We start from the raw sequence: 15,932 nt of genomic DNA, 5'->3' as shown, positions 1-15,932 counted from the left end.
GAATGGAATGGAATGGAATGGAATGGAATGGAATGGAATGGAATGGAATGGAATGGAATGGAATGGAATGGAATGGAATGGACCCGAGTAGAACGGAATGGAATGCAATGGAATGGAATGGAATGGAATGGAATGGAATGGAATGGAATGGAATGGAATGGAATGGAATGGAATGGAATGGAATGGAATGGAATGGAATGGAATGGAATGGAATGGAATGGAATGGAATGGAATGGAACGGAACGGAATGGAATGGAATGGAATGGAATGGAACGGAATGGAACGGGAATGGAATGGAATGGAATGGAAATGGAACGGAATGGAATGGAATGGAATGGAAATGGAATGGAATGGAATGGAATGGAATGGTAATGGAACTGGAATGGAATGGAATGGAATGGAATGGAAACGGAATGGAATGGAATGGAATGGAATGGAATGGAAATGGAATGGAATGGAATGGAATGGAATGGAATGGAATCAACCGGAGTGGAACGGAATGGAATGGAATGGAATGGAATGGAATGGAATGGAATGGAATGGAATGGAATGGAATGGAATGGAAATGGAATGGAATGGAATGGAATGGAAGCAATGGAATGGAATGGAATGGAATGGAATGGAATGGAATGGACCGGAGTGGAGTGGAGTGGAATGGAATGGAATGGAATGGAGTGGAATGGAATGGAATGGAATGGAATGGAATGGAATGGAATGGAATGCAATGGAATGGAATGGAATGGAATGGAATGGAATGGAATGGAATGGAATGGACACCAGTAGAATGGAATGGAATGGAATGGAATGGAATGGAATGGAATGGAATGGAATGGAATGGAATTCAATGGAATGGAATGGAATGGAATGGAATGGAATGGAATGGAATGGAATGGAATCGGAATGGAATGGAATGGAATGGAATGGAATGGAATGGAATGGAATGGAATCAACCCGAGTAGAACGGAATGGAATGGAATGGAATGGAATGGAATGGAATGGAATGGAATGGAATGGAATGGAATGGAATGGAATGGAATGGAATGGAATGGAATGGAATGGAATGGAATGGAATGGAATGGAATGGAATGGAATGGAATGGAATGAATGGAATGGAGTAGAACGGAATGGAATGGAATGGAATGGATTGGAATGGAATGGAATGGAATGGAATGGAATGGAACCGAGTAGAACGGAATGGAATGGAATAATTGAATGGAATGGAATGGAATTGAATGGAATGGAATGTAATGGAATGGAATGGAATGGAATGGAATGGAATGGAATGGAATGGAATGGAATGGAGTGGAATGCAATGCAATGGAATGGAATGGAATGGAATGGAATGGAATGGAATGGAATGGAATCTAATGGAATGGAATGGAATGGAATGGAATGGAATGGAATGGAATGGAATGGAACGGAACGGAATGGAATGGAATGGAATGGAATGGAATGAATGGAATGGAATGGAATGGAATGGAATGGAATGGAATGGAATGGAATGGAATGGAATGGAATGGAATGGAATGGAATGGAATGGAATGGAATGGAATGGAATGGAATGGAATCTACCCGAGTAGAATGGAATGGAATGGAATGGAATGGAATGGAATGGACAGGAATGGAATGGAATGGAATGCAATGGAATGGAATGGAATGGAATGGAATGGAATGGAATGGAATGGAATGGAAATGGAATGGAATGGAAATGGAATGGGAATGGAAATGGAACGGGAACGGGAATGGAATGGAATGGAAATGGAACGGGAACGGAAACGGAACGAGAACGGAAATGGAACGGGAACGGAAACGGAACGGGAACGGAAATGGAACGGGAATGGTAACGGAACGGGAATGGAAATGGAACGGGAATGGAAAAGGAACGGGAATGGAAATGGATCGGGAATGGAAATGGAACGGGAATGGTAATGGAACTGGAATGGAAATGGAACGGGAATGGAAAAGAAACGGGAATGGAAATGGAACGGAAATGGAAATGGAATGGGAATGGAAATGGAATGGAATGGAATGGAATGGAATGGAATGGAATGGACCGGAATGGAATGGAGTGGAGTGGAGTGGAGTAGAGTGCACTGGAACGGAATGGAATGGAATGGAATGGAATGGAATGGAATGGAATGGAAGGAATGGAATGGAATGGAATGGAATGGAATGGAATGGAATGGAATGGAATGGAATGGAGTGGAGTGGAATGGAGTGGACTGGAGTGGAGTGGAGTGGAATGGAATGGAATGGAATGGAATGGAATGGAATGGAATGGAATGGAATGGAATGGAATGCAATGGAATGGAAAGGAATGGAATGGAATGGAATGGAATGGAATGGAATGGAATGGAATGGAATGGAATGGAATGGAATGGAATGGAATGGAATGGAATGGAATGGAATGGAATGGAATGGAATGGAATGGAATGGAATGGAATGGAATGGAATGGAATGGAATGGAATGGAATGGAATTCCATGGAATGGAATGGAATGGAATGGAATTCTATGGAATGGAATGGAGTGGAATCGAATGGAATCGAATGGAATGGAATGGAATGGAATGGAATAGAATGGAATCAACCCGAGTAGAACGGAACGGAACGCAACGGAACGGAACGGAACGGAACGGGACGGAACGGAACGGAATGGAATGGAATGGAACGGAATTCCATGGAATGGAATGGAATGGAATGGAATTCAATGGAATGGAATGGAATGGAATGGAATGGAATTCAATGGAATGGAATGGAATGGATTGGAATGGAATGGAATAGAATGGAATCAACCCGAGTAGAACGGAACGGAACACAACGGAACGGAACGGAACGCAACGGAACGGAACGGAACGGAACGGAACGGAACGGAATGGAATGGAATGGAACGGAATTCAATGGAATGGAATGGAATGGAATGGAATTCTATGGAATGGAATGGAATGGAATGGAATGGAATGGAATTCCATGGAATGGAATGGAATGGAATGGAATGGAATGGAATTCAATGGAATGGAATGGAGTGGAATGGAATGGAATCGAATGGAATTGAATGGAATCGAATGGAATCAAATGGGATCGAATGGAATGGAATGGAATAGAATGGAATCAACCCGAGTAGAACGGAATGGAATGGAATGGAATGGAATGGAATGGAATGGAATGGAATTCAATGGAATGGAATGGAATGGAATGGAATTCAATGGAATGGAATGGAATGGAATGGAATTCCATGGAATGGAATGGAATGGAATGGAATTCAATGGAATGGAATGGATTGGAATGGAATGGAATGGAATGGAATGGAATGGAATGGAATGGAATGGAATGGAATAGAATGGAATCAACCTGAGTAGAACGGAATGGAATGGAATGGAATGGAATGGAATGGAATGGAATGGAATGGAATGGAATGGAATGGAATGGAATGTACCAAAGTAGAACGGAATGGAATGGAATGGAATGGAATGGAATGGAATGGAATGGAATGGAATGGAATGGAATGGAATGTACCCGAGTAGAACGGAATGGAATGGAATGGAATGGATTGGAATGGAATGGAATGGAATGGAATGGAATGTAACCGAGTAGAACGGAATGGAATGTAATTGAATGGAATGTAACCGAGTTGAACGGAACGGAATGGAATGGAATGGAATGGAATGGAATGGAATGGAATGGAATTGAGTGCAATGCAATGCAATGGAATGCAATGGAATGGAAAGGAATGGAATGGAATGGAATGGAATCTACCCGAGTAGAACGGAATGGAATGGAATTGAATGGAATGTAACCGAGTAGAACGGAACGGAATGGAATGGAATGGAATGGAATGCAATGGAATGGAATGGAATGGAATGGAATGGAATGGAATGGAATGGACACCAGTAGAATGGAATGGAATGGAATGGAATGGAATGGAATGGAATGGAATGGAATCTACCCGAGTAGAACGGAATGGAACGGAATGGAATGGAATGGAATGGACAGGAGCAGAACGGAATGGAATGCAATGGAATGGAATGGAATGTACCCGAGCAGAACGGAATGGAATGAAATGGAAATGGAAAGGGAATGGAAATGGAACGGGAATGGAAATGGAACGGGAACGGAAATGGAACGGGAATGGAAATGGAACGGGAACGGAAACGGAACGAGAACGGAAATGGAACGGGAACGGAAACGGAACGGGAACGGAAATGGAACGGGAATGGTAACGGAACGGGAATGGAAATGGAACGGGAATGGAAATGGAACGGGAATGGAAATGGATCGGGAATGGAAATGGAACGGGAATGGTAATGGAACTGGAATGGAAATGGAACGGGAATGGAAAAGAAACGGGAATGGAAATGGAACGGGAATGGAAATGGAATGGGAATGGAAATGGAATGGAATGGAATGGAATGGAATGGAATGGAATGGAATGTACCGGAGTGGAGTGGAGTGGAGTGGAGTAGAGTGCACTGGAACGGAATGGAATGGAATGGAATGGAATGGAATGGAACGGAACGGAATGTACCTGAGAAGCACGGAATGGAATGGAATGGAATGGAATGGAATGGAATGTACCGGAGTGGAGTGGAGTGGAATGGAGTGGAGTGGAGTGGAGTGGAGTGGAATGGAATGGAATGGAATGGAACGGAATGCAATGGAATGCAATGGAATGGAAAGGAATGGAATGGAATGGAATGGAATGGAATGGAATGGAATGGACACCAGTAGAATGGAATGGAATGGAATGGAATGGAATGGAATGGAATGTAATGGAATTCAATGGAATGGAATGGAATGGAATGGAATGGAATGGAATGGAATGGAATTCAATGGAATGGAATGGAATGGAATGGAATTCCATGGAATGGAATGGAATGGAATCGAATGGAATGGAATGGAATGGAATGGAATGGAATGGAATAGAATGGAATCAACCCGAGTAGAACGGAATGGAATGGAATGGAATGTAATGGAATGGAATGGAATGGAATGGAATGGAATGTACCAAAGTAGAACGGAATGGAATGGAATGGAATGGAATGGAATGGAATGGAATGGAATGGAATGGAATGCAATGTACCCGAGTAGAACGGAATGGAATGGAATGGAATGGATTGGAATGGAATGGAATGGAATGGAATGGAATGGAATGTAACCGAGTAGAACAGAATGGAATGTAATTGAATGGAATGTAACCGGGTTGAACGGAACGGAATGGAATGGAATGGAATGGAATGGAATGGAATGGAATGGAATTGAGTGCAATGCAATGCAATGGAATGCAATGGAATGGAAAGGAATGGAATGGAATGGAATGGAATCTACCCGAGTAGAACGGAATGGAATGGAATTGAATGGAATGTAACCGAGTAGAACGGAACGGAATGGAATGGAATGGAATGGAATGGAATGCAATAGAATGGAATGGAATGGAATGGAATGGACACCAGTAGAATGGAATGGAATGGAATGGAATGGAATGGAATGGAATGGAATGGAATGGAATCTACCCGAGTAGAACGGAATGGAACGGAATGGAATGGAATGAAATGTACAGGAGCAGAACGGAATGGAATGCAATGGAATGGAATGGAATGTACCCGAGCAGAACGGAAAGGAATGAAATGGAAATGGAAAGGGAATGGAAATGGAACGGGAATGGAAATGGAACGGGAACGCAATTGAAACGGGAATGGAAATGGAACGGGAATGGAAACGGAACGAGAACGGAAATGGAACGGGAATGGAAATGGAACGGGGACGGAAATGGAACGGGAATGGTAACGGAACAGGAATGGAAATGGAACGGGAATGGAAAAGGAACGGGAATGGAAATGGATCGGGAATGGAAATGGAACGGGAATGGTAATGGAACGGGAATGGAAATGGAACGGGAATGGAAAAGAAACGGGAATGGAAATGGAACGGGAATGGAAATGGAATGGGAATGGAAATGGAATGGAATGGAATGGAATGGAATGGAATGGAATGTACCGGAGTGGAGTGGAGTGGAGTGGAGTAGAGTGCACTGGAACGGAGTGGAATGGAATGGAATGGAACGGAACGGAATGTACCTGAGAAGCACGGAATGGAATGGAATGGAATGGAATGGAATGGAATGGAATGTACCGGAGTGGAGTGGAGTGGAATGGAGTGGACTGGAGTGGTGTGGAGTGGAATGGAATGGAATGGAATGGAATGGAATGGAATGGAATGGAATGGAATGCAATGGAATGCAATGGAATGGAAAGGAATGGAATGGAATGGAATGGAATGGAATGGAATGGAATGGAATGGAATGGACAACAGTAGAATGGAATGGAACGGAATGGAATGGAATGGAATGGAATGGAATGGAATGGAATGGAATTCAATGGAATGGAATGGAATGGAATTCCATGGAATGGAATGGAATGGAATTCCATGGAATGGAATTCCATGGAATGGAATGGAATGGAATTCCATGGAATGGAATGGAATGGAATGGAATTCTATGGAATGGAATGGAGTGGAATCGAATGGAATCGAATGGAATCGAATGGAATGGAATGGAATAGAATGGAATCAACCCGAGTAGAACGGAGCGGAACGCAACGGAACGGAACGGAACGGAACGGGACGGAACCGAACGGAATGGAATGGAATGGAACGGAATTCCAAAGAATGGAATGGAATGGAATGGAATTCAATGGAATGGAATAGAATGGAATGGAATGGAATTCGATGGAATGGAATGGAATGGATTGGAATGGAATGGAATAGAATGGAATCAACCCGAGTAGAACGGAACGGAACACAACGGAACGGAACGGAACGCAACGGAACGGAACGGAACGGAATGGAACGGAACGGAATGGAATGGAATGGAACGGAATTCAATGGAATGGAATGGAATGGAATGGAATTCTATGGAATGGAATGGAATGGAATTCAATGGAATGGAAAGGAGTGGAATGGAATGGAATCAAATGGAATTGAATGGAATCGAATGGAATCAAATGGGATCGAATGGAATGGAATGGAATAGAATGGAATCAACCCGAGTAGAACGGAATGAAATGGAATGGAATGGAATGGGATGGAATGGAATGGAATGGAATGGAATGGAACGGAATTCAATGGAATGGAATGGAATGGAATGGAATGGAATGGAATTCAATGGAATGGAATGGAACGGAATGGAATGGAATGGAATGTACCGGAGTGGAGTGGAGTGGAGTGGAGTGGAGTAGAGTGCACTGGAACGGAATGGAATGGAATGGAATGGAATGGAATGGAACGGAACGGAATGTACCTGAGAAGCACGGAATGGAATGGAATGGAATGGAATGGAATGGAATGTACCGGAGTGGAGTGGAGTGGAATGGAGTGGAGTGGAGTGGAGTGGAGTGGAATGGAATGGAATGGAATGGAACGGAATGCAATGGAATGCAATGGAATGGAAAGGAATGGAATGGAATGGAAAGGAATGGAATGGAATGGAATGGACACCAGTAGAATGGAATGGAATGGAATGGAATGGAATGGAATGGAATGGAATGGAATTCAATGGAATGGAATGGAATGGAATGGAATGGAATGGAATTCAATGGATTGGAATGGAATGGAATGGAATGTACCAAAGTAGAACGGAATGGAATGGAATGGAATGGAATGGAATGGAATGGAATGGAATGGAATGGAATGGAATGCAATGTACCCGAGTAGAACGGAATGGAATGGAATGGAATGGATTGGAATGGAATGGAATGGAATGGAATGGAATGTAACCGAGTAGAACGGAATGGAATGTAATTGAATGGAATGTAACCGGGTTGAACGGAACGGAATGGAATGGAATGGAATGGAATGGAATGGAATGGAATGGAATGGAATTGAGTGCAATGCAATGCAATGGAATGCAATGGAATGGAAAGGAATGGAATGGAATGGAATGGAATCTACCCGAGTAGAACGGAATGGAATGGAATTGAATGGAATGTAACCGAGTAGAACGGAACGGAACGGAATGGAATGGAATGTAATGGAATGGAATGGAATGGAATGGAATGGAATGGAATGGAATGGAATGGAATGGAATGGAATGGACACCAGTAGAATGGAATGGAATGGAATGGAATGGAATGGAATGGAATGGAATGGAATGGAATGGAATGGAATGGAATCTACCCGAGTAGAACGGAATGGAACGGAATGGAATGGAATGGAATGGACAGGAGCAGAACGGAATGGAATGCAATGGAATGGAATGGAATGTACCCGAGCAGAACGGAATGGAATGAAATGGAAATGGAAAGGGAATGGAAATGGAACGGGAATGGAAATGGAACGGGAACGGAAATGGAACGGGAATGGAAATGGAACGGGAACGGAAACGGAACGAGAACGGAAATGGAACGGGAACGGAAACGGAACGGGAACGGAAATGGAACGGGAATGGTAACGGAACGGGAATGGAAATGGAACGGGAATGGAAATGGAACGGGAATGGAAATGGAATGGAATGGAATGGAATGGAATGGAATGGAATGTACCGGAGTGGAGTGGAGTGGAGTGGAGTGGAGTAGAGTGCACTGGAACGGAATGGAATGGAATGGAATGGAATGGAATGGAACGGAACGGAATGTACCTGAGAAGCACGGAATGGAATGGAATGGAATGGAATGGAATGGAATGGAATGTACCGGAGTGGAGTGGAGTGGAATGGAGTGGAGTGGAGTGGAGTGGAGTGGAATGGAATGGAATGGAATGGAATGGAATGGAATGCAGTGGAATGCAATGGAATGGAAAGGAATGGAATGGAATGGAATGGAATGGAATGGAATGGAATGGAATGGACACCAGTAGAATGGAATGGAATGGAATGGAATGGAATGGAATGGAATGGAATGGAATTCAATGGAATGGAATGGAATGGAATGGAATTCTATGGAATGGAATGGAATGGAATTCAATGGAATGGAATGGAATGGAATGGAATGGAATGGAATTCTATGGAATGGAATGGAATGGATTGGAATGGAATGGAATGGAATGGAATGGAATTCAACGGAATGGAATGGAATGGAATGGAATGGAATTCAATGGAATGGAATGGAATGGAATGGAATGGAATGGAATGGAATGGAATGGAATCGAATGGAATCGAATGGAATCGAATGGAATAGAATGCAAACCCGAGTAGAATGGAATGGAATGGAATGGAATGGAATGGAATGGAATGGAATGGAATGGAATAGAATGGAATGGAATGGAATGGAATGGAATTCAAATGGAATGGAATGGAATGGAATTCTATGGAATGGAATGGAGTGGAATCGAATGGAATCGAATGGAATCGAATGGAATCGAATGGGATCGAATGGAATGGAATGGAATAGAATGGAATCAACCCGAGTAGAACGGAGCGGAACGCAATGGAACGGAACGGAACGGAGCGGAACGGAAAGGAATGGAATGGAATGGAATGGAACGGAATGCAATGGAATGCAATGGAATGGAAAGGAATGGAATGGAATGGAATGGAATGGAATGGAATGGAATGGAATGGACACCAGTAGAATGGAATGGAATGGAATGGAATGGAATGGAATGGAATGGAATGGAATTCAATGGAATGGAATTCAATGGAATGGAATGGAATGGAATGGAATGGAATTCAATGGAATGGAATGGAATGGAATGGAATGGAATGGAATGGAATGGAACGGAACGGAATTCTATGGAATAGAATGGAATGGAATTCTATGGAATGGAATGGAATGGAATGGAATGGAATGGAACGGAATTCAATGGAATGGAATGGAATGGAATGGAATTCAACGGAATGGAATGGAATTCAATGGAATGGAATGGAATGGAATGGAATGGAATGGAATGGAATGGAAAGGAATGGAATGGAATGGAATGGAATGCAATGGAATGCAATGGAATGGAAAGGAATGGAATGGAATGGAATGGAATGGAATGGAATGGAATGGAATGGAATGGAATGGACAACAGTAGAATGGAATGGAACGGAATGGAATGGAATGGAATGGAATGGAATGTTATGGAATGGAATGGAATGGAATTCAATGGAATGGAATGGAATGGAATGGAATTCAATGGAATGGAATGGAATGGAATGGAATTCCATGGAATGGAATGGAATGGAATGGAATTCTATGGAATGGAATGGAGTGGAATCGAATGGAATCGAATGGAATCGAATGGAATGGAATGGAATAGAATGGAATCAACCCGAGTAGAACGGAGCGGAACGCAACGGAACGGAACGGAACGGAACGGGACGGAACGGAACGGAATGGAATGGAATGGAATGGAATTCCATGGAATGGAATGGAATGGAATGGAATTCAATGGAATGGAATGGAATGGAATGGAATGGAATGGAATGGAATGGAATTCGATGGAATGGAATGGAATGGATTGGAATGGAATGGAATAGAATGGAATCAACCCGAGTAGAACGGAACGGAACACAACGGAACGGAACGGAACGCAACGGAACGGAACGGAACGGAACGGAACGGAATGGAATGGAATGGAACGGAATTCAATGGAATGGAATGGAATGGAATGGAATTCTATGGAATGGAATGGAATGGAATGGAATGGAATGGAATTCCATGGAATGGAATGGAATGGAATGGAATGGAATTCAATGGAATGGAATGGAGTGGAATGGAATGGAATCGAATGGAATTGAATGGAATCGAATGGAATCAAATGGGATCGAATGGAATGGAATGGAATAGAATGGAATCAACCCGAGTAGAACGGAATGAAATGGAATGGAATGGAATGGGATGGAATGGAATGGAATGGAATGGAATGGAACGGAATTCAATGGAATGGAATGGAATGGAATGGAATGGAATGGAATGGAATGGAATTCAATGGAATGGAATGGAACGGAATGGAATTCAATGGAATGGAATGGAATGGAATGGAATTCCATGGAATGGAATGGAATGGAATGGAATGGAATTCCATGGAATGGAATGGAATTCCATGGAATTCCATGGAATGGAATGGAATGGAATTCCATGGAATGGAATGGAATGGAATGGAATTCCATGGAATGGAATGGAATGGAATGGAATTCCATGGAATGGAATGGAATGGAATGGAATTCCATGGAATGGAATGGAATGGAATGGAATTCAATGGAATGGAATGGATTGGAATGGAATGGAATGGAATGGAATGGAATGGAATGAAATGGAATGGAATGGAATAGAATGGAATCAACCTGAGTAGAACGGAATGGAATGGAATGGAATGGAATGGAATGGAATGGAATGGAATGGAATGGAATGTACCAAAGTAGAACGGAATGGAATGGAATGGAATGGAATGGAATGGAATGGAATGGAATGGAATGGAATGGAATGGAATGTACACGAGTAGAACGGAATGTAATGGAATGGAATGGATTGGAATGGAATGGAATGGAATGGAATGGAATGTAACCGAGTAGAACGGAATGGAATGTAATTGAATGGAATGTAACCGAGTTGAACGGAACGGAATGGAATGGAATGGAATGGAATGGAATGGAATGGAATGGAATGGAATTGAGTGCAATGCAATGCAATGGAATGCAATGGAATGGAAAGGAATGGAATGGAATGGAATGGAATCTACCCGAGTAGAACGGAATGGAATGGAATTGAATGGAATGTAACCGAGTAGAACGGAACGGAATGGAATGGAATGGAATGGAATGCAATGGAATGGAATGGAATGGAATGGAATGGACGCCAGTAGAATGGAATGGAATGGAATGGAATGGAATGGAATGGAATGGAATCTACCCGAGTAGAACGGAATGGAACGGAATGGAATGGAATGGAATGGACAGGAGCAGAACGGAATGGAATGCAATGGAATGGAATGGAATGTACCCGAGCAGAACGGAATGGAATGAAATGGAAATGGAAAGGGAATGGAAATGGAACGGGAATGGAAATGGAACGGGAACGGAAATGGAACGGGAATGGAAATGGAACGGGAACGGAAACGGAACGAGAACGGAAATGGAACGGGAACGGAAACGGAACGGGAACGGAAATGGAACGGGAATGGTAACGGAACGGGAATGGAAATGGAACGGGAATGGAAATGGAACGGGAATGGAAATGGATCGGGAATGGAAATGGAACGGGAATGGTAATGGAACTGGAATGGAAATGGAACGGGAATGGAAAAGAAACGGGAATGGAAATGGAACGGGAATGGAAATGGAATGGGAATGGAAATGGAATGGAATGGAATGGAATGGAATGGAATGGAATGTACCGGAGTGGAGTGGAGTGGAGTGGAGTGGAGTAGAGTGCATTGGAACGGAATGGAATGGAATGTACCGGAGTGGAGTGGAGTAGAGTGGAACGGAATGGAATGGAATGGAATGGAATGGAACGGAATGAGAACGGAATGGAATGGAATGGAATGGAATGGAATGGAATGTACCGGAGTGGAGTGTAGTGGAATGGAGTGGAGTGGAGTGGAGTGGAGTGGAATGGAATGGAATGGAATGGAACGGAATGCAATGGAATGCAATGGAATGGAAAGGAATGGAATGGAATGGAATGGAATGGAATGGAATGGAATGGAATGGACACCATTAGAATGGAATGGAATGGAATGGAATGGAATGGAATGGAATGGAATGGAATGGAATTCAATGGAATGGAATGGAATGGAATGGAATGGAATGGAATGGAATGGAATGGAATGGAATGGAATGGAATGGAATTCCACGGAATGGAATGGAATGGAATCGAATGGAATGGAATGGAATGGAATGGAATGGAATGGAATGGAATAGAATGGAATCAACCCGAGTAGAACGGAATGGAATGGAATGGAATGGAATGGAATGGAATGGAATGGAATGGAATGGAATGGAATGGAATGAACGGAATGGAATGGAATGGAATGGAATGGAATGGAATGGAATGGAATGGAATGGAATGGAATGGAATGGAATGGAATGGAATGGAATGGAATGGAATGGAATGGAATGGAATGGAATGGAATGGAATGGAATGGAACCGAATGGAACGGAATGGAATGTAATTGAATGGAATGGAATGAATGGAACGGAACGGAATGGAATGGAATGGAATGGAATGGAATGGAATGGAATGGAATGGAATGGAATTGAATGGAATGGAATGGAATGGAATGGAATGGAATGGAATGGAATGGAATGGAATGGAATGGAATGGAATGGAATGGAATGGAATGGAATGGAATGGAATGGAATGGAATGGAATGGAATGGAATGGAATGGAATGGAATGGAATGGAATGGAATGGAATGGAACCAGTAGAATGGAATGGAATGGAATGGAATGGAATGGAATGGAATGGAATGGAATGGAATGGAATGGAATGGAATGGAATGGAATGGAATGTAATGGAATGGAATGGAATGGAATGGAATGGAATGGAATGGAATGGAAAGGAATGGAATGGAATGGAATGGAATGGAATGGAATGGAATGAAATGGAATGGAATGGAATAGAATGGAATGGAACCTGAGTAGAACGGAATGGAATGGAATGGAAATGGAATGGAATGGAATGGAATGGAATGGAATGGAATGGAATGGAATGGAACAAATGGAGAACGGAATGGAATGGAATGGAATGGAATGGAATGGAATGGAATGGAATGGAATGGAATGGAACGGAATGGAAAAGAAACGGAATGGAATGGAATGGAATGGAATGGAATGGAATGGAATGGAATGGAATGGAATGGAATGGAATGGAACGGAATGGAATGTAATGGAATGGAATGGAATGGAGTAGAACTGGAACGGAATGGAATGGAATGGAATGGAATGGAATGGAATGGAATGGAATGGAATGGAATGGAATGGAATGGAATGGAATGGAATGGAATGGAATGGAAAGGAATGGAATGGAATGGAATGGAATGGACTGGAGTAGAATGGAATGGAATGGAATGGAATGGAATGGAATGGAATGGAACGGAACGGAATGGAATGGAATGGAATGGAATGGAATGGAATGGAATGGAATGGAATGGAATGGAATGGAATGGAATGGAATGGAATGGAATGGACAACAGTAGAATGGAATGGAATGGAATGGAATGGAATGGAATGGAATGGAATGGAATGGAATGGAATGGAATGGAATGGAATGGAATGGAATGGAATGGAATGGAATGGAATTCACAATGGAATGGAATGGAATGGAATGAAATGGAATGGAATGGAATGGAATGGAACTATGGAATGGAATGGAATGGAATGGAATGGAATCGAATGGAATGGAATGGAATGGAATGGAATAGAATGGAATGGACGGAACGGAACGGAACGGAACGGAACGGAACGGAACGGAACGGAACGGGACGGAACGGAACGGGAATGGAAATGGAACGGGAATGGAATGGAATGGGAATGGAATGGAACGGGAATGGAATGGAATGGGAATGGAAATGGAATGGGAATGGAAATGGAACGGAATGGAATGGATTGGAATGGAAATGGAATGGAATGGAAAAGAAACGGAATGGAATGGAACGGAATGGAATGGAATGGGAACGGAACGGAACGGAACGGAACGGAACGGAATGGAATGGAATGGAACGGAATGGAGTGGAGTGGAGTGGAGTGGAGTAGAGTGCATGGAACGGAATGGAATGGAATGGAATGGAATGGAATGGAACGGAACGGAATGTACCTGAGAAGCACGGAATGGAATGGAATGGAATGGAATGGAATGGAATGTACCGGAATGGAGTCGAGTGGAATGGAGTGGAGTGGAGTGGAGTGGAGTGGAATGGAATGGAATGGAATGGAACGGAATGCAATGGAATGGAATGGAATGGAATGGAATGGAATGGAATGGAATGGAATGGAATGGAATGGAATGGAATGGAATGGAATGGAATGGAATGGAATGGAATGGAATGGAATGGAATGGAATGGAATGGAATTCAATGGAATGGAATGGAATGGAATGGAATTCCATGGAATGGAATGGAATGGAATGGAATGGAATGGAATGGAATGGAATGGAATGGAATGGAATGGAATGGAATGGAATGGAATGGAATGGAATGGAATGGAATGGAATGGAATGAGTAGAACGGAATGGAATGGAATGGAATGGAATGGAATGGAATGGAATGGAATGGAATGTACCGGAATGGAATGGAATGGAATGGAATGGAATGGAATGGAATGGAATGGAATGGAATGGAATGGAATGGAATGTACCCGAGTAGAACGGAATGGAATGGAATGGAATGGATTGGAATGGAATGGAATGGAATGGAATGGAATGTAACCGAGTAGAACGGAATGGAATGTAATTGAATGGAATGTAACCGAGTTGAACGGAACGGAATGGAATGGAATGGAATGGAATGGAATGGAATGGAATGGAATGGAATTGAGTGCAATGCAATGCAATGGAATGCAATGGAATGGAAAGGAATGGAATGGAATGGAATGGAATCTACCCGAGTAGAACGGAATGGAATGGAATTGAATGGAATGTAACCGAGTCGAACGGAACGGAATGGAATGGAATGGAATGGAATGGAATGGAATGGAATGGAATGGAATGGAATGGAATGGAATGGAATGGACACCAGTAGAATGGAATGGAATGGAATGGAATGGAATGGAATGGAATGGAATCTACCCGAGTAGAACGGAATGGAACGGAATGGAATGGAATGGAATGGACAGGAGCAGAACGGAATGGAATGCAATGGAATGGAATGGAATGTACCCGAGCAGAACGGAATGGAATGAAATGGAAATGGAAAGGGAATGGAAATGGAACGGGAATGGAAATGGAACGGGAACGGAAATGGAACGGGAATGGAAATGGAACGGGAACGGAAACGGAACGAGAACGGAAATGGAACGGGAACGG

Source organism: Gorilla gorilla, chromosome 18, assembly GCF_029281585.2.
Source record: "Gorilla gorilla gorilla isolate KB3781 chromosome 18, NHGRI_mGorGor1-v2.1_pri, whole genome shotgun sequence".
Taxonomy (NCBI): domain Eukaryota; kingdom Metazoa; phylum Chordata; class Mammalia; order Primates; family Hominidae; genus Gorilla; species Gorilla gorilla.
This window is presented reverse-complemented; position numbering follows the sequence as displayed.